Source organism: Sturnira hondurensis, unplaced genomic scaffold (genome assembly GCF_014824575.4).
Source record: "Sturnira hondurensis isolate 20B ecotype Veracruz unplaced genomic scaffold, ASM1482457v3 Scaffold0019234, whole genome shotgun sequence".
Classification (NCBI taxonomy): Eukaryota; Metazoa; Chordata; class Mammalia; order Chiroptera; family Phyllostomidae; genus Sturnira; species Sturnira hondurensis.
Window position 1 is genome coordinate 2,156,582 of NW_028091865.1, and position 20,376 is coordinate 2,176,957.

Sequence of the window (20,376 nt, forward strand, 5' to 3'; positions counted from 1 at the left end):
GCGCGATTCACGGTGACGCGTCCGTCAGGCACGACGCCCCACTTGTCTTTCACCGGAGGCAGACCAAGGACACGAAGGGAACTTGGAGAAGCGTCCGAGAGAAATTATTCAGCATCATTGCCCATTAAAGCGCAAGAGTGCATGCCAGCTGTTTCGTCACCATGCCAGCCCCCGTATTTCTTGAGTACTCCAGGCGTTCTCCCGTTAGTCTTTCGTATAAAACGTATCCTCATACCCTCGTATTCCCGTTTAGGAATGCAATAGCTTGTCTCCACAGCATGCCGGGATTAACATTCCAATGACGGGATTAGACACACCGAAAATGACACCCCATGCATTTTTTTTCCCACATGGGACGCTTAGGCAGGACAAACTGCAAAGAGGCGGAGACCACGTACATGTAGAGAGAAGGGAGACGAGACGGGAGCGGATGTAATGTTCGGTGACGTCAATGGTTTATCACATTTGTCTGGTGTTTGAAGCTTTCAGAGGTAGAGATTTGCTACCTACGCACGTGGGTTGGGTGAATGCAGGTGTGAAGACATCTACCACCCTCGTCACCGAAGGAGGGGATGTCGGTCGGCTGGTCTGCAAGGAGGTGGGCATTTCCTTAAACCTCCTTTCCATGTGCTTGTTTTCTAGGCCAGACATGCTCCCCTAAAAATAGGTCTCACGCTCCCCGTTCCCCTTTGCTGGGTCGTTTTGCAGAGTGCATTCTCATTCCCAACGCACACGACTGTTTGAAGACTTTAAGAAATTATGCAGTTGCTTTGCAGAACTCGACAGAGTCTGCCCCGGCCACCGAGCACCTCAGTGTTCACCAAAAACAGGTGAAAAGTTAGGTGCGCACAAAAACCTGCCCGCGGATGTTTCTAGCAGCTCTGCCCATCCCTGCCAAACTCAGAAGCCACCAAGACGCCCTCCGGTGTGTGACGGATAAAGCGTTACAGCCAGACAACGGGGTATTGGTCAGCACGGAAAGGAAACGAGCTGTCGGGCCGTGAGAATGGAAGGAGAGAATGTGGAGGACCAAGCGAGGGAAGCTGGTCTGAAGAGGCTACACGTGGTCTGGTCCCAACGCTAAGACGTTCCGGAAAACGCCACGCTAGGGAGACAGTGTGAAAAGATCGGTGTTTGCCCGGGGTTGGGAGGGAACAAGGATAAATGAGAAGGAAAGGGAGGAAAATGCAGGGCAGTGAAATGAGTCTATGGGACCCCTGAATGTCGGATAACGTGTCATTTGTCCACACACAGAGAGTCCACAACACCCGGAATGAGCCCGAATGGGGACTCTGAACTTTGGGTGATTACATGTCAATGTAAGTTCGTCCACAGTAACAAGGGTAGCACCCAGTGGGGCACTGATGGGGGAGAGGCTGTATTTTGGGGAACGCAGGGGGAATAAGGGAAATCTCCGTACTCATTGTGTTAAACTGGTCTTAAAAGGTCTTCATTAAAAGACAACAACAGTGCCCAGACCAGTGTGGCTCCGTGGGTTGGGTGTCACCCCACAAAGGCAAAGATCACCAGTTCAATTCCCAGTCAGGGTAGGCACCTGGGTTGTGGGCCAGGTCCCCCGCGGGGTGTGTATGACAGCCAACTGACCGATCTTTCTTTCCCACTGATGTTTCTCTGCCTCTCTCTAAAAATAAATAAGTAGCATCTTTTAACAACCAGCCCTGACAGGGTATCTTCACTGGTGAAAGAGGTGTCCCAGTAACACCAAGGTGGTGGGTTCAATCCCCGGTCAGGGCACATACAAGGATCAACCGACGATGCATGAGTAAGTAGAGCAACGTATTGATGTTTTTCTCTCTCTTTCTCTGTCCCCGCTTCCTCTCTCTGGTTGAGACACACAGGCTCATGTCTCCTAATGTCAACCACCTGACATGACGGCGAAGGCTCTGGGCACATCGCTTTCTTTAACGAGAACAGGGAATGACAGGAGGCCGAAATCCAGAATCCTGCTCCGTGTGTGAGTTGTTTGTGGCATCCCAAGAGGAGGGACACCTACATTTTGGGGACGTTAGAGCTTGCCTGGGGGGCGCCCTGGTCTGGCCGTGGGGGAGCCTGGGCTGATGGTGTCGTCCCAACCTGATCTGTGTTGGATTTGTACGACATCCTAGGGCTCTTCCTGGTTTTGGTTTTCTAGGGAGAGACTGCCCACCCCCCACCCCACCCCCCGAAGCCTGAATTCTCCAGTTCATCCGGTAGAAGAGGGAGCAACTGCTTCTTCTCCAACTTCAAAGCCCAGGCACACCACCCAAGTCCAGGTTCNGGAATGACAGGAGGCCGAAATCCAGAATCCTGCTCCGTGTGCGAGTTGTTTGTGGCATCCCAAGAGGAGGGACACCTACATTTTGGGGATGTTAGAGCTTGCCTGCGGGGCGCCCTGGGCTGATGGTGTCGTCCCAACCTGATCTGTGTCGGATTTCTACGACATCCTAGGGCTCTTCCTGGTTTTGGTTTTCTAGGGAGAGACTGCCCACCCCCCACCCCACCCCCCGAAGCCTGAATTCTCCAGTTCATCCGGTAGAAGAGGGAGCAACTGCTTCTTCTCCAACTTCAAAGCCCAGGCACACCACCCAAGCCCAGGTTCAAGACAGCGGCAGAAAGAAAAGGGAGCCGGAGGCGGGTCATCCCTCGCCTACAGGGCTGTGACTCGGGGCCCTTACTCCTTTCTCCCTTTTTAGGGACACGGCCATTATCATCCCCACATGTCTAAATGTCTAACAGTGACGACGCCGAGGACACGTGGAACCAGGTCTTCCGAGCACACAGCAAATGCCTGAGATGTTCCTGTCTGACCACCGAGGTCTTGTCAAGCTTTGTCCGTTTAGCTCACGTTGTTGTCTCAGGGAAATGCATGGGTCGCTTGGGGAAATGCATTCCAGTTGCAAAGGCTCTCAAGTGAGAATCATACAGGAAAACAGGCATACAGACAGCACTTCTGAGGGAGCCCTAAACGAAGTCATCGGGTGTGAAGGGACACCCAAACGCACGGTACGACGAGAGCGTTCAGAGTAACGTTGGATGGGTCCATTCACGGCAGGTAACACGGAACATGTAATCGTTTACTGTTTGAAACCGTAGAAGGTAGCCACAGAACTCGGTTATAAAAAGAAGTATCTTTGGCCATACGGTTCCTCAAACAGAGAGAAAAAGAATCAGAGTTGCCGTGAATTGCGATCAGCCCCATGACCCTCAGGAGGCACACGGTGAAGAGCCTCTCTTTCAACACTTTCCTTTCTTGCTGTTATTTTGAAAGCGTCACTTCTTGTGTGTCTCCCCTGGGGCAGAGCCCTGCCCGTCAGCGGGAAGTCACCAGCTCCTTTTTCTTCCGCTCTGGCCTAGATTTTTATTTAAACCCAGGGAGAGCAAATTTTTCTTGGGGGGAAGCAGCAGTGCACAAAGAGGCATCAGCATGGAGCGCCTGCCCCTCCGAGCGACGGCGAAGACGTTGGGGGCGGAATTCAATTCCCGTCGTCCTGGGTACAATCGGTGGCCCTTGGGAACATCAGGATGGGCCTACGCACAATGACGACGGTCCGGGTCACTTGGAACACGTCCCGTGTCTGACAACTCTATGGAGATGTTAATGAGTTCCAGCAGATGTTACCAAAAATCCTCAAGGGTGTCCTCATGGGACTTGTTGAATAGTCTAAAACATCCTCGACCAGGGAGCTCAGTTAGTTAGGACGTCATCTCAATATGCCAAGGTCGTGGGTTTGAGCTCGCCAGGGCTCATACAAGAATCCAGCAATGGGAATTTTTTTAAAAAAAGAAAAAGAATCCACCAATGAATGCATCAATAAGTACAACAACAAGTCCGTGTTTTTCTCTGTTTCTCTAAAATCGATCAATTTTTTTAAAAAAGAAGAAAAACTGCTATAACGTGCCTAAGCACACAGGTACACGTTCTAGAGAATGCATACCAATAAATAAACGACTGAAACGGATGGCAGAGAAGTGAAGCCATGTCTGCATTCAGCCTTCGTTCGCAGCTCCGTTATTATGAGCGTAATTCAAGCAGTGATGTCTGACGGTGCCAGGGCACACTGTCCGATGGGGTGGGTTTTACAGAAACCCTGAGTATCTGCCACGCTCAAGGGCTTTTTTAACCTGGGGAGCAAGTCCACTGTGTCAGTAAACAGGCAGGAGATGATTACAATGGAGGTGCCTTCTTCATGAGACCATAAGGAAGCAGAAGGATGCTTTGTTGAGAAGAGACATGGGGGTGAGTGACCGCCCGAGGATGGAAACAGAGTCTTTTTTTCAGGAACTTGGCCCCAGGAAGGAAGGTCCACCGTGAAAGGAGAGGGGGGCGGTATTGAGAGAGAACTGGACTCTCCTAGTTCTCGAAGGTTCTGAGCAGTTCCACGGGCTGGGGCAGTGTCTGAGAAGGGGTGTCCCAAGGGGCATGGAATCGGGGGGCCTGCAGCCAAGTGAGCAAAGAGCGTTACAGTGGCCCCAGTCTGTGGTCATTCATGGGAGGGCCTTGCAAACTCGCTGGCCATCAAAGACAGACAGTGAGACTCCCAAGAGGGTGGAGCAAAGACAGAGCCCAGGGTGCAGGGGAGAGAGGCAGCCAGGAGGACCCTGAGGAGGAGATGGAGAAGCAGACCCCAGGCAGAAAAAGGGGAAACAAGAGTGCTGTGGAACAATATGGAAGGCAGCATTGCCAGGAAGGAAGCGGATGTAGTAGGCGTCATCGGACATGACAAAGGAGAACTGGCAGCTGCTGGCTGTCACCACCATAATATCACAGCATAGTAAGTGTGGTGCGTGGACTCACGTCAGCCTCCCGTGCAGTTCTGAACCCCCTAGATCCCCGGGGACTATACGACCTTCCATGGCCAAGGACGCAGACGATGAGATGAAAAGAAGGGTCTAAAGACGAAGGGCATTCTGGGAGGTCCTCAAAGACCAAGGTAAAAGGCGGAGAAAGGTAGGGACGATGGAAACAGACAGAGAAGAGGACGGGAGAGGGGACTGGGAACTACGGAGTGAGGGCACCTGTAGACACTGGAAAAGGCCAGGGAAGTGGGTGCCCTCCCCCGGGCCATCAGGAGGAGGTGCTCTGGGTGCACTTGGGTTTCTGCCCCAGACGTGTGCCTTCCAGAACTGGGTTTATTCACACATGCTGACAGTTGTCACCGTTGCCACGGCAGCAGTACAAAATTGATACATTCCAAAAGAAAACACGTGGAAAGTGAGGAAAAGGAACTGTGAGTGATTCATGCAGAATCCAGCACGGGGACTCAACTCATTAACTCACAGTCCTTAGTGGGTATGATACGCAGTGGGTACTAGGCTCATGGGGGGAACACTTGGTAAGTGACACAAATGTCCAATCATGACGCTGTAAACCCAAAGTAATTTATGTGCCCTGACTGGGAATCGAACCAGGGACTCTTTGGTTCGCAGGCCACCACTCAATCCACTGAGCCACACCAGCCAGGGTGTTACACCCATGTTATTACCCAACCAACCACACTCAAGCAGGCCTTACTTCTGCCACACCCTGAATTATAAAAGGCTAAAGGTCAAGACTAATCATGAAAAGGGACCCAACAAACACCTGGTATGAAAGCCTACATCTATAGCTGAGAAATCTCCCGTATTTTCAAGTTCGCCTTCATCACAAATCTGCAGCTTTGGAACGGTAAGAAATTAATGCAGACGCCCATCCTGGACTTAGAACGTTCTTCCTGTACCAGATGCCGTTTACTTACGACCCGGCGACACTCTACCTGTCAACGTTCCTCCCAGAAGAGCAGAATTGGAACAAACCAATCCATTTACCGCTGAAAGGAAAAGGGAAAGACGAGGCATTTCCCCAGGAAGGTTTACATTTTCCCGGTAACGGGAGAAGAAAATGCAGCAGCTAGCACGGCGACCCACCCAGAAGACTTCATTACGGGTAAGTCCACAGTAAATAATTCACATCCTTCTATGCATATACAGGAGACCAGAACAATCACTGGGAACAACAGATCTCCAGAATCGACATTCCATCGCTTCCAAGTTGCTATTATCCATAGAAAAATGTCATAAGAGACACTTATCATCTTCACTCAGGCTGGTAAGAGTCGAGGCTCGTTGCCTTCACTTCTCAGCTGAAGGGACGGCAGGAGGTAAGGGGACTCGTCTAATGTCACTTGGCCACTTGGCCGGCTCAGCCACGCCTAGTCCCTTTTGGCTACTGGTTTCCCACAGGTACCTGTTCCATCTCTTGTCAAACAAGGGAGCTGCTCACAGGAACCTGCTCTTGGCCACCGCCGCCTCCGCCTCTCCCACCTGCCCTGCACAGTGACAGGTCCCCAGGAACACGACACTCTTTCTGTGGAAGTCGCCAACTGCCTATGAAGGCTGTTGTGAAAGTTCCAATGAGCCTGGTACGAGTCTGGGTGCAGTTTCCATGTGGTTTATTTTAGGGTGCAGCCTGCCCCCGTGAAGCTCTGCGACAACCCCCCCCCTCATCCCGTGTGACGCTTCAGTAAAGTAACACTTAGGAACACAATGGGAAATGTGTGCACAGTCTCCGTGCAAAGGGAAGGAAGTAGCGCCTATCCAACGACCGTTTTTAGACGGAACGTCCTCAGTCGAAACCGAAATACAGTCTGCTAGGATTTACTGCAGGTCCACAGCACAGGGAGCTGACATCCAACAATCCGGCAGAGAGCGACGGAACAATTCTCTCCCCCACGGACATTAATTACCCACTTCCGGGGAGCGTGCTGAATCACAACTACCTGGCTCTGAAATTCTCCCACGGGCACACGCGCAATGCCTGAGCTCTTGGGTTTTCAATGCCCCCCAAAAACACACTTCACTGAAGGGGGGGAAGAATGGAGGGTGGGAGGGGCAGTGAGAAAATACTGACAACTATACTTGAACAACAATCAAAAAATGCAAAAAAAAATTTTTGTTAAATTCAGTGAGCAGGCTAAAAATGGCAATGATTGCTTGTGCTGAACTGAGCGTTCCTGTCTTCTGGGCCACGAAACGCATGACTGGGCATGAGAGAGCCTGTCAAGAGGGTGCCCCGTGGTCAGTCTGGGTCAGTCTGGTTAGTGACGAAGCTCATCCCCAACAATCAGGGAGCGATTATGATCTATCACCGGGGTGGCTGGCAACGACCCACACGCATCCGGGTCAGCGGCCCCTGCTTTGTTTTACGGGGGTGGTCACTGGGTGTTTCCCTGGTGCACAAACATTCCACGTGTGGAATTCTAGGGTTCTCCTGGGCCCCATTCCCACATGTGCACGAAATTTCAGCTCAGAGACACCTGCTCAGGTTTCACAGATTGTACAGAATACATTAATAGAATTCCTGGTGGGAACGCAGGCCTCTCTGTTATGAATAATCATTTGGTATATATTAATATGCATTGCGAATTTGCAGATCTGAGCTGTTTACTATGAACTGCCTCCCCGGCTCTCCAAGAACTGAGTCGCGCCCTGACGCAAGGATAGAGTCACTTGTTGCAAAGGGTCAAATACTCTGTATTTGAGGCCACACGGTNCCCCCCCCCTCATCCCGTGTGACGCTTCAGTAAAGTAACACTTAGGAACACAATGGGAAATGTGTGCACAGTCTCCCTGCAAAGGGAAGGAAGTAGCGCCTATCCAACGACCGTTTTTAGACGGAACGTCCTCAGTCGAAACCAAAATACAGTCTGCTAGGATTTACTGCAGGCCCACAGCACAGGGAGCTGACATCCAACAATCCGGCAGAGAGCGACGGAACAATTCTCTCCCCCAGGGACATTAATTACCCACTTCCGGGGAGCGTGCTGAGTCACAACTACCTGGCTCTGAAATTCTCCCACGGGCACACGCGCAATGCCTGAGCTCTTGGGTTTTCAATGCCCCCCAAAAACACACTTCACTGAAGGGGGGGGGGGAAGAATGGAGGGTGGGAGGGGCAGTGAGAATATACTGACAACTATACTTGAACAACAATCAAAAAAATGCAAAAAAAAATTTTTGTTAAATTCAGTGAGCAGGCTAAAAACGGCAATGATTGCTTGTGCTGAACCGAGCGTTCCTGTCTTCTGGGCCACGAAACGCATGACTGGGCGTGAGAGAGCCTGTCAAGAGGGTGCCCCGTGGTCAGTCTGGGTCAGTCTGGTTAGTGACGAAGCTCATCCCCAACAATCAGGGAGCGATTATGATCTATCACCGGGGTGGCTGGCAACGACCCACACGCATCCGGGTCAGCGGCCCCTGCTTTGTTTTACGGGGGTGGTCACTGGGTGTTTCCCTGGTGCACAAACATTCCACGTGTGGAATTCTAGGGTTCTCCTGGGCCCCATTCCCACATGTGCACGAAATTTCAGCTCAGAGACACCTGCTCAGGTTTCACAGATTGTACAGAATACATTAATAGAATTCCTGGTGGGAACGCAGGCCTCTCTGTTATGAATAATCATTTGGTATATATTAATATGCATTGCGAATTTGCAGATCTGAGCTGTTTACTATGAACTGCCTCCCCGGCTCTCCAAGAACTGAGTCGCGCCCTGACGCAAGGATAGAGTCACTTGTTGCAAAGGGTCAAATACTCTGTATTTGAGGCCACACGGTGTCTAGTACAAACATTGAGGTCTGCCTGTGACGTGTGAACCAACCACATACAGAAAAGAAAACGCAAGCCTCCGGCTGTTTCAATCAAACTTTATTTATAAGAACAAGGGACTCGCCGGCAAGCCATAGCTGGCTCACCTGAACCTGCATCGTGTGATTTATCCACAGGTGAGTTTTGCGCCATCCAAACAGCCAACAAAATTAGCTGATGCGTGCACCTCATAAATAGTGTAAGGTGATTTATCTATCTACACTTGCCCCTTTTTCCACTCTAACATATATCCTTTTGGCAGCAAAGAAGCATTATATTAGGGGGAAATGGGCGGTACAGGGCTTTTTCTTTTTTTATGGAGTTTATCTGGGTGGCATTGTGTAAAAAATGTATGTAGGCTTCAGGTGTACACGTCTGTAACACATCATCTGTATGTAGTACTGTGTGCTCGCCACCCAGAGTCGTCGGGTCTCCTTCCATCACCATGGGCGCCCCCTGTACCCTCCCCTGCCTCTCCGACCCCCTCCCCTCTGGTCATCACCTCACTTGTGGGTCATCAGCTGTGAAGGAAACTAGGCCGTCCTTGGACTACACCGAATTCATTCCCAATGTCGGCGCACCACGACCATCCCGGACGACGACGACACGGAACTGGGAACGGCTTGTTTCAACAAGGGCAACGGAGCCAGAAGGGGTCCAGTCCACCTTGGACGGAAAATCTGAGTAAACTGGCAATCGAGATGAACCAGACGTCACGACTCATTAGTATTTCCTCGGCCCCTGCTTTTCTTCATTTATCATCACACACTCTCCCCTCAGAAAAGAGTTGGATGCCTCCTTTTCCCGAACACAACAGAAGCCTGGCCATTGGAGAGCAGCTACCATGGGCGGGGGGGGAGGTGGGCTGGGTGGAGGAGGGCACACAGGGAAACTTGGGACAGCCGTAACAGAATAACCATAAAATATTTGGTATGACCTGCAAGGACAGTTGTCTCCATTTTCTCCCCACCCCAACAGTTCTTAAACAAAGAAACCAGCTACTTAGCGGCAGATGTAGATTATAACAAACGTGCCCCGATTCACCGATCCACGTGTTTTCCCCAAAAACCCTGCACCTCTCAAAAACGGCAACAGCTGTCCCTGCCGGGGAGCTCAGTAGGGCGAGAGCGTCATCACGAGGCACCAAGGTCGCAGGCACGATGCCCGGTCACGACACAGACAAGCAGCAGCCAGTGACTGTGTCAAGAAGGGGAACAACAAAGTGACGTCTGTCCGTCCGTCTGTCTGTCTCTTTTTGTCTCAAATCAATAAAGAAAAAAAAATTAAGGGAAATGACAATGGTTCCAATTAAGGAGTCCAAGCCCTTTTAGTTCTTAAAAGTCTGAGAGCACAGGGGAAGACTCCTGGGTTATTAGCTTTTCATCTAGACAAGTCATCCTGGGGAGACCATGAGGGACATTGCATAGCAGGGCCACCCCTCATCGAGGGCCACCCCAATGTCACCCCAAAGCCTGCCCGCCCTCTGAGAGGCAGGGAGACAGACTGGTGTACGAACACACGGAGGCCAACCCGTGGTCTCAAACGCCGCGGGCACCTAGGTGCAGAGGCCAAAGGCAACACAGCACCTTTCAAGAGTCAGAGGGTCTCACGTCCCTTCCCCGGTTGGTCACTCTGTACCACGTTCCCTGTGGGGTCTCGTCACAGGGGCTCTCGCCTAAGGGGCAGTGAGCCCTCCACCACACAGAGCATCGTGCCAGGCCGAGGAAGACCGTGTCCTCGCCCTACAGCAACCAAAATTGTCACCACCCACCAAACCGCCCAGAGTGGCTGTTCCAAAGGCCAGTGGGTGACAGGGAAGACAGGAGCTTCCGAGACGTCATGTCCCCCTGGCTACATACACATGCTCCTCCGGACGGAGAAAAAAAATAAAAAATTTCACAGGTTACCCACAGCCAATAATATTGTGGTAACTATGTACGGGGCAAGTGGAGTACTGGAGACACTGAGAGGCACACCATGTAGAGTGCGCAACTGTCTAACCACGATGCTGTGTCCCCGAAACCGATACCAAATAAAACGGAAAGAACAAACACAGTGAATCAAGTGGGACAATGTCTCAGGATCCAGAAGACAGGCCTTGTTCAGGGACAGGGGCAGATAACAGGCATGTACATGAAGTGCCTTTGATAAAAAAAAAAAAAAACATTAATCGCTGTGCAATCAAAAGAGCAAACAGGTCATTTTTCTAAGCCACAATCTTTCGATTTTTTGCACGTTACTGACCAAACAGGGGACGGCGTTGGACTTTACTATTAATCGCCAATTATGTCTGGAAAAGAAATAGTATTTTCTTTACGGAGGGAACCAGAGAGAGGCATTTGGAAATCAGGTTCGTTGAAAAGGATTTCCATTCAGGGCATGATGTTGTTCTGGAGTCCAGGAAAGCTGCGGAAGCTTGTTATCCAGGAAATNTGGAGGGAAATGAAGGGCGGACATACCACCGGGTCCTCCACCCCCCCCCCCCCCCGGCTACATACACATACACATGCTCCTCCGGATGGAGAAAAAAAATAAAAAATTTCACAGGTTACCCATAGCCAATAATATTGTGGTAACTATGTACGGGGCAAGGGGGGTACTGGAGACACTGAGAGGCACACCATGTAGAGTGCGCAACTGTCTAACCACGATGCTGTGTCCCCGAAACCGATACCAAATAAAACGGAAAGAAGAACAAACACAGTGAATCAAGTGGGACAATGTCTCAGGATCCAGAAGACAGGCCTTGTTCAGGGACAGGGGCAGATAACAGGCATGTACATGAAGTGCCTTTGATAAAAAAAAAAACCATAAATCGCTGTGCAATCAAAAGAGCAAACAGGTCATTTTTCTAAGCCACAATCTTTCGATTTTTTGCACGTTACTGACCAAACAGGGGACAGCGTTGGACTTTACTATTAATCGCCAATTATGTCTGGAAAAGAAATAGTATTTTCTTTACGGAGGGAACCAGAGAGAGGCATTTGGAAATCAGGTTCGTTGAAAAGGATTTCCATTCAGGGCATGATGTTGTTCTGGAGTCCAGGAAAGCTGCGGAAGCTTGTTATCCAGGAAATGAATATATGGGTGTGAGCCAGTCCACTGGAAAGAAATGCCCAAAGTCACCTGTGCTACCAGTTTCGGCAAATGCTAGGAAGCCCTGGCACTGAAATTGGTAAGGACACTGGTCAATAACCAGCATTTAAAGCAATATGATAAAGACTGCCTCGGCAGGCCTTGCATGGACCGCTGAACCGTGAGGAGACACAACCGTTAGCTGGAAATATCCCAAAACACGCCCTTTAAGACATTTAAGCCGAGGAGGAACAGGTCCAGGTTTGGAATTGCGACGTGTCTTTGTCCTCATGTGGTCGCAACCGCAGGTCGTAAAAGTATTCTTCCTACCCATTTCTCCTGCCCTAGGCTACGCCCGGGCTCTGGTTTCCCGAGGGAGAGAAGGGCCCTGCGCCCTCAGTGGACCCCCAGCCTTGGACTAGAAGCAGGTGTCTGCCCCGTTGGGTGGCGTGCTGCAGGGACCACACACCAAAAGGGTCCGGTGACAGGCGGATGCTGCTGAAGCACCCAGATAGCTCGAGACCCGTTACTCTGCCATAGAGTGGGCTTCCAGGGACCGACAGGGACAAGGGTGAATTGCAGAGGGTGTTACAGAGAGCTGACCCTCATTAGGAGATGTACTCTGCATTGCAGGTATCTGGAAGAACAGAATCCTAAATTTCCAATGCACACCATCACGCGCATTCCAGCTACACTGGAAAACACTGCTTGGTCCTTTTGTTCATGCCAAAGAGATAAAAAAAAAAATTTGCACCACCAGAGCCATGCGCACACACTACTAGACCTCACTGACGTAAATCCAGCCACCAAACAAGTCTGCAGAGGTGGAGAATTACTCTCGGCACTTACCATCACGCTGTCCTCCTAAGAAGATGCCTTCAAGGATGCCTCCACGGGAGTCCGCTGGGTTTCTCCCCCATCTCAGCACATCTTCCCCTACGGAAACGAAACAGAGCGAGACTTCACGGCTCTGCTCAGTCGGAGAAACAGTGGGAGGCTTCAAAACCAAGGTGACGTTCCTCCCACACTTTCTTTTGGGGTGCCTACGGGCAGCAGCTGGTGGTGATGGCGTAACGCAATTCTCAGCCAGTTCCTTAATCACTCAAGCAACGACCCGGGAGAAGACACACAGGAAGAGGGGATTCTATAACCAAAGGGTCCGGCCCACATGCCACTTAGGAAAGGCCACAGCAAGAGCCTGCAGACACCAAGGCACGTCTCATGGGCGCGGTCAACTGTGGTTGAAGATAACACACATCTAGCTTAGATCTAGCTGCTGTACGTTACGAATTTAAAAGTCTCTGCAAAGTTACTTTGGGCAAAGAACCAGTCCACGTTTTACAGAGTAATCTGCGAGAACGAACCCTGAGCCTGCAGAATCTTCTTTTTCCTCCTGCGGCCCCGAGTCAGAAGAAACAAAATGTAACACTGCCCCATCCTCGGGGCTCCGCCGTCACAACGGGTGTCTCCGTTCGGTCAGTAACTATTCTAGGACCGCGTCACAGTCTTCTTGTCAACCTGGAATCCTCTCTTTACAGGACGACCCATGGGCAACACGGCTCTTTCTACTTACAAGTGAGACGTGTCACTGGCAAAGTGACTGCCATGTGAGGTGACTGGCAGAACCCCCCGCCACCTCTGGCACTGAGAGCTGTCCATTTGTGGCACGGACACTAAGTAGGAAAAGTGGACAAAGAGCTCTCCCCGGACAGAACTGAGCTCAAGGCTCCTAGCTGCGTGTGGAGGATGGGGCGTCTAGGGCGGTGTCTAGGACAGAGAGGTCTGGCCGCATCGTGGCTGGTCCCCCTCGCCACCTCCTGTTCTGGTCACAGTGAGCCGTGGTCACTACGTCCTAGACAGACTGCCTTATCTTTCTGGCTGGGCAAAGCTACATGCCTCCTGTACCTGTCTGACTCCTTCTTAGAGGGTCACCCTTCTCGTATGCGCTCACGACGTAACGCGTTTCCAGGCAGTTTTCCAGCAGCCCCCAGACCCGGGAGAGCCAGAATCAGGCAGGCGCCTCCCGTGACCACTGTGTGTCGGGGCGAACTGTGCACATTTGGGAGGTGCAGAACGACACCCCTGTACGCAGACCAAAACCGCCTTTGTGGCGAGTTCTCTGCGACACGACCCACCGTGGGCTATGGTGAGCCGGGGGAGCATCGGTTCACGCATGGAAAGCGAAATGACAAGATACCGTCATGGGGTTACCGAGATGTTTCCAAGGATGAACAACACTTCTTACTTTTACCATTTCATCCAGACCGCGTGGGGTCTTATGCCACGCCTCAACACAGATACGTACGAGTACAAAGAACCAATTAGTGTGAAATGGTGATAGAATTATGTCTTACACTCTGTTTCCCCACATAACTATGCTTTACCATGCACATATCGTTTGTAAAGACTTGCACCATACTTACTGATTCATCTATAAAGCCTCCTTTGTTTTTTTTTACTTTTCCTTTACAGTAACATTTACTATTATATTAGTTCCAGGTGTAGAGCATAGTGGGTGGACATGTCTATACCCTAGGAAGTAGTTGCCTGATAAAGCTACGACACGCCTAGTGTAATAGATAGTTATTTATTATCTACGATGGTTTGGGGTTAAGTAGTCAAGGCAAACCTACATTGCTGACCTACTCACATGTTAACACATGTTAGCAGAAGAACCTCGTGTTACGCAATGGCATCTTGGCACTCAGAATAGATCAGTCAACGCGAACGAACCTTTGAAGGAATCAGACGTGGGAGCTAAGGGCGCTATACTCCACACTACGATAACGTCTCAAGCGAGCCTCGCCATATAATTTCATCGCCACCCCGGAAGATTTGGGGGCGCCCGGAGACCTTCACAGCCATCCCAACTCGTCCTGGGGAGTAGGTCCAAAAGGCACCTGGAACACAAGATGTCAGGGTATAAGTGTTTTCATAAAACACGGCGTCCATGAGCTCTTGACCTTTCAACGTGGGACCACCATCACCTGTTCTTCTTCACACCGAGATCCTCCCCAACAAAGACTGCCTGGAAACCCTGTGAGATTTCCTCGAAGGAGGGTCTGCTCAGCACAGACCCTGAACGGGACGGAACAGAGAAGGATCTTCAGAGATACAGTGGCGGCCCAACCCCTCCCTCAAGGGCTCGTGGGCTCGAGGTGGGAGGGTGTCACCTAGGTCATCGCTGATAAAGAATTATCAGCGCCAAGCTCGGAAAAGGGACATCTCTCGGCGTGTCTCAGGAGACAGCCTGGAGGAGAATCTTGAAGAAGGAGAGAAGGATCAGGGTGCTCAGAAGGCAGCCGGTGAAAACATGCAGAGAGAAGGGCAGTGGACTCCCCAGGGTGTCAGGACGCAGGGGACCCACGGCTCGGAACCGGCTGTGACTAACGCCCGCGGGTGGACGTGCACAAACATACACAAACTATGGGACGGTGTGAACCTAGTTTTTAAGCCTGAAGATGTTTCAGGGGTGTCTTTAAATTCCAAAACCAGCCCTAGGGTCACGCATCGTGGATCGAGTTCTCTCCTGAGTCACAGTGACCTGCTAAATATCTGAGGAAAAAAGAACAGGAGGAACCAGTTGAACTTGGGGAGATGTGGTCGAGTAGGTTAAAAACAAGTCACGCGAGAGGGAGAAAAGAACTCATCTCTGCCTTCCGGGGGGTTATCAGGACATTCCAAACCGTGTATGTAAATGTGGGAATGAGCAGAAACGACCTTAACTGTCACCCTAATTTATAAAGCCCACGTTTTACCTCCATCTCCCCAAAAGAACAATCTCCCAGACTCGATCCATTTTCAAAAAGATGCCTATTTAATACAACATCTGTTTCTGTCTTGGATATGCTTCCGATTTTTAACGCAATCTTGAAATGGTTTCATTTTTTTGGCATGATGAAGGTCAAAAAAATAACGCAACAACAAATTCCAATCTGGAACTTAACAAGACTAAAGTAAAAATATATATAATGAATTTCACAACACCACTCTTCTGGAATCACTCCACAAGTCTCATAACTCATAAGAAATTGGTCTCTTGCCCACATGGGTAATTTTGACCCAAATCTTTACGGGCAAACTCAGTGCCCAGAGTCACCCGCCCCCCAAACAGTGTGAATAACAGCACACACAGTAGGTGCACAGGTTTCAGGTAAGGCTGGAAACAATAAAGCTCCAAAATCCTCAACATTCCCCAAACCGATCAGTCCCACTTGCCTGGGATGGACTAGCGTGGACAAACGTTGACAAAAGCCTCCCCCCCAAAAAAAACGGTGAAATCTTGGGGGGGCACCAATACGGGCAAACAAGATTCTGAAGGCTACGTACTGTTTAAGAACTAAATCACGTAAGAATGTTGAACCAATCCATCCTCAGTAAATCCCGCCCGTCGATAAACACCAAGGCAAGCAAGCAAGGAAAGTCTTCCTTCGCTCGGGTGCAAGACAATGCTCCTCCTACGACAAACTGGTTCAAGGAACAAAAAGGGGCGCTGCCCTGGTGTCTCCCCGAAGACACTGTCATCGGTGCCTTGCGAGCGCGTGTCCTAGACACGCAGTATTTAATTTCCCATTCATTCCATGACTATCGAGAGGGCGTCTTCCATCAACTTCCTTCTCCAACAAATACCCAGTGGGAACCAGGACAGACTCACGACACTCCCGTCGGAAGGGAGGACGGGGAAACGCTGATAACACGTCAGTAGACAAGCCCAGGCGAGCCCCGGGAAGGAAGCACACGGGGCACTCCTATGGAAACAACCGGACGTCCGGCCCGCTCGACGTGGAAAGAGGGAAGCGAGTTCCAGGCAGGCAAGGTGGTCCCTGAAAACAGCCTTCTCTGTGAGTGCTCCGAGCCACAGAACCAGAGACGACTGGTATCCCAGCAGTGCCGGAAGCAGGCGATGGTGGGGCAGAGAGCGGGTAGAGGCAGGCAGGGCTCACAGTCCCTAAGCACAATATGAAGGCCTCCTTCCGACTACGGAAAAAGGGGCCCTTAGGTCAATGACTAACACGATGAGCCCTCCTTCCAAGCCCACGAGGGGGTCTCCATTGGAAAGCCCCTTATGTGCTTCCTGAACGTATTCATTCTGCAAACACCGTGACGAGGCAGGTCCCCTCGCCCTCACTCTCTTACAAATGAGGGCCATGGAAATCAGCGACTCAAATCCGTGACCCAGGTCCGTGGCCTGGCCCCTCGGGGGGAAGCTGAGGAGGACCAGAGACGAACGCGCACACCGCTTGTCAAAGGCAGGGGCGGCAGCGAGTGGATCGAGCCGTGGGTAGTGTGTGGACATGCGTCGAGTAAGAAAAACTATATATACATATTGGTCTCTGGCTCCCATGCCGCAGTTCCTGGTATAGGGCTTCTGCAACCCTTACTTACTGTTTCCTAAGTGAGAAGAGAACTTGGAGCCAATGTTCTGACTTTGGCCCTGGCTCTGGACCGAGAGCCCCAGAACCCCTTGGCGTTTCCTGGGTGCTAGGAGTATATTTTGTTCTAAGGAGAAGGCTCTTGGCGGGCTGCTGGATAGCTTTCAGAATTGGAGGGCGGGGCTGGCTGCCAGAAAGCTGTGGTCAGAAACTCGGAACTTTGGTGCCCACCCTGGAGGAAGGCGAGACGGGCTGCAGGTGGAGTTAGTGCGGGATCCTGCCTACGTGACCAAGCTTCCCGAAAAATCCCTCCCCCACGTACGGAGCCCAGGAAGCGTCTGGGTGTCTGAGCGCATTCGTGTGCCAAGAGGGGACGTGTCCCAAGTTCACAGGGACAGAGCTCCTGAGTCAGGTCCCTTCCAGAGCCCATGTTCCCCGTCACCTGGCTGTCCACCTGTGCCTGCCGTCACACCCTGTGTAAGGGGATACACTGCTAAGTGTAACTCACTGTTCCCCTTAGTTCTGTGAGCTGTTCTGGCCAATCCCGGAACCCGTGAAGGCCGTCACTGGCTCAGCCTGCGAGGGGGGAGCGACGTGGGAGGAACTTCCTGGATAACCCGGGGAGTTGCGGCCGGCCATGAACAGGTGACGCGGGGCTGGGGGAGCCCTGGGGAAACGAGCCGTGAACCCGGGAGGTCTGTTCGAACCCCAGTTCTTGTCAGAACTGAACGGAATTCTGGGACACCGAACTGGTGTGACAGAGAATGGCTTGGGATGGCGGGGGGCGAGGGAAACACACACACACACAAACACACACACACACGCACACACAAGAGATGTTGCCAAGCCAGACGGGAGCAAGGAGACAGTCGTCACCTACAACCTGTAACTTAAAAGATGAAGCAGGAACAGCCTAGACACGGCACCTACCCCAATGTTTCGTCTCAGCCCCCAGCCCCGTTTAGATTTTCGAACGTCAGCACCACCAGGCGCCCGGACGTTGGCCCGCGTGGAGCTGCGAGGGTAGGTCCACCCCCCCGGATTCCGTTCAAAATGATGCGGTTGTGCCCGGTGAACCTCCACTCCTGTCTGCGGCCTTCCCCCAGGGGCCGCGACGACGTTTATTCACACACACACAAAAAACCCAGGCCCTGCCGTCGCTAATCATGGCTGCAGACGAGTAGCATTCAAGTCAAGAGTGTTAATTGCAAGGACAGTGGCTCTCGAACCCTGTGCGAGGAGGGGAGTGGGGAAGGGCGGGGAGGCGGGGCCGGCCCACTCACTTGACAGTGTAGGGGTGTGGAGCCCGCCGCTCCGCTTCCGAGCACTGTCATTAAGCAGGGGCGCCCACCCCCCTCTCTGGAACTCGCGCGGGCTGCTGTGCTCTCTACTCTCTCTCGGGCCTGATGGAGGTGGCTCGGGAAGGACGAGGGTCCAACTCTGCTGGGACGCCTCGGAGAATCAGCAAGGCGAGGCGCAGGCATGGGGCTGCCCTCCCCGCATCCCTTCCCTTGGGGCAATTCCCTTAGACGGCGCTCTCTCTGTCCAGGGACTTGCTAGGGCTGGGGTGAGAAAGGTCAGCCAGCGGACGGTTTAGGACTCTACGAATTCGGTCTCCTCGGGTACCGAGGAGCAGAAGGCATCCCAGAAGGTGCTGCCAGCCACGCTCTCCTGGAAAGCCCCGGGGGGGGGGGCAAAGAATCCTCCCTCTGCGCAGACTCAGGCGGCGGGGGCTGTCCGTGGCATCCCTGGGCCGGCAGCTCTATTGCTCCCGTGTCTGTGTCCACCTGCTGCCTGAGTGTTCCCCTCCCAACGTCGCCTGCCCATGAGCTGAGTCCTCACGGGGCATTGCCCCACCCCTTACACGGTGAGGGGGGAGGGCACCAGTCCCCCTGGACTGCAGCCCACTTTAGTAACTCCCCTTCATTCCACGTGCACGGACCTTATTTCCACCCACGGGCACACGGTATGGTGGGTGGGGGAGGCTTGGACTGGCTCGTATCTTTGGGGGCAATGATTCAGCCCACAGCGCTTGGTCTATTTGTAACGTGAGATGGCTGGACTGAGGGGTGTTTCTGCCTCAAGTCTCTCGTGTTACAGCTGGGAACAGGAGGAGAAAAAGGCAGTGAGCCTCCCTGTCTCCCTCTCACCCAGGCACATGCTGAGACACAGACACTGGAACGCGGCAATGTGGAAACAGACCGTGTGGATGGATGAGTGGCCTGCAAGGGTTCACTTTCAAGCAGGTATTTTATCCTCCTACCCAAACCACCCTGATGTGTCTGCAAGTGGGCAGCCCGTTGAAGGATGAGACCTGGACGGCTGGCCCTCTGGACAAGTCAGATTCACCAACACACTCACCACGCTCCCCCCCCCCCCCAGGGAGCTGTGACCGACTGCCCACAGCACGCACTCGGCCCACACTGTCTACAAAGACGGCGTCCTCGACTGGTTTGTTCTTTTCTCCTGCACTTGGTGGGAGTCTGGCTTCTTGACCTGCTTCCCCGGAGAGCAAACACTGGTTTTTGAAATAGCTATCGGAGTACGGTACCCATGCCGTTCCACACGGCAAAAGCAGAACCCCAGCTTTCAAACACGGGGGCAGGAGGAAGCCATTTACACGTCGGGGCGGGACAGTGGAGGCCACACGGTTCATTTGCCTGCTTAGCAAAGGGGCACACACAGGAAGGTGTGCATAGGGACAGAAAATGAACGCAAGCCCGCTCTTACGGCATCCAACGCCTCATAATGAGCTACTAGGTACCGTCCAGGGTGTGGAAACCTACTACAGGTTTCACGTCCACACTTACGCGAACCAGGGCAATTCCTGTCTTATTAGCATCCGGATAAAAAAAAATAACGGGGTTGGCATCATCCCTTCATCGTAAAAAACGACCAAGATGCCTATGTATCACAGAAATTAATAGCGATAATACGAAATAACCTATCACGCATCGCACGCCTCGAGGCGTGTGGGATTCATTCCCCCCCTCCCAGGTTCCTAATGCGTCTCTCCCAAGCATTGACTCCCCCTCAACAGAGATCCATCTTGCAGCCACTCACAGAATATTAAAACTTCTTACTTTGTCGAAGAACCGAGGGTGAATCCATCAAGGCCAACCGTTCAGAAAACACACCACCATTTCCAACGAGTCTTCAAGTTTAATTTTCTGTGCAGAGCACGGGAGGGCTCCGGCGGGCACCCGTGGCTGCAAAGTGACCAAGGGCGCTCGGCGGTCTGTGCCCATCGGGAGGACGGAACTGTAGGCCGCCGCACCCTACGCAGCGCCGCTGTCTTCCCACCTT

The 20,376-nt window shown here is 52.1% G+C and overlaps 1 protein-coding gene across 3 annotated transcripts in view; it reads right to left on the reverse strand.

The window, feature by feature from the left end:
• The window catches only part of NLGN4X (neuroligin 4 X-linked), a 217,619-nt gene that overhangs the window by 182,871 nt on the left and 14,372 nt on the right, over window positions 1-20,376 (reverse strand). For all 3 annotated transcript variants that reach the window (XM_037027700.1, XM_037027703.1, XM_037027701.1), the window contains exons 2-3: window positions 14,432-14,598; window positions 12,548-12,634 (exon numbers count right to left, since the gene is read on the reverse strand). The gene's annotated coding sequence lies outside the window, so the exon portion shown is untranslated. The remainder of the gene's footprint in view (window positions 1-12,547; window positions 12,635-14,431; window positions 14,599-20,376) is intronic.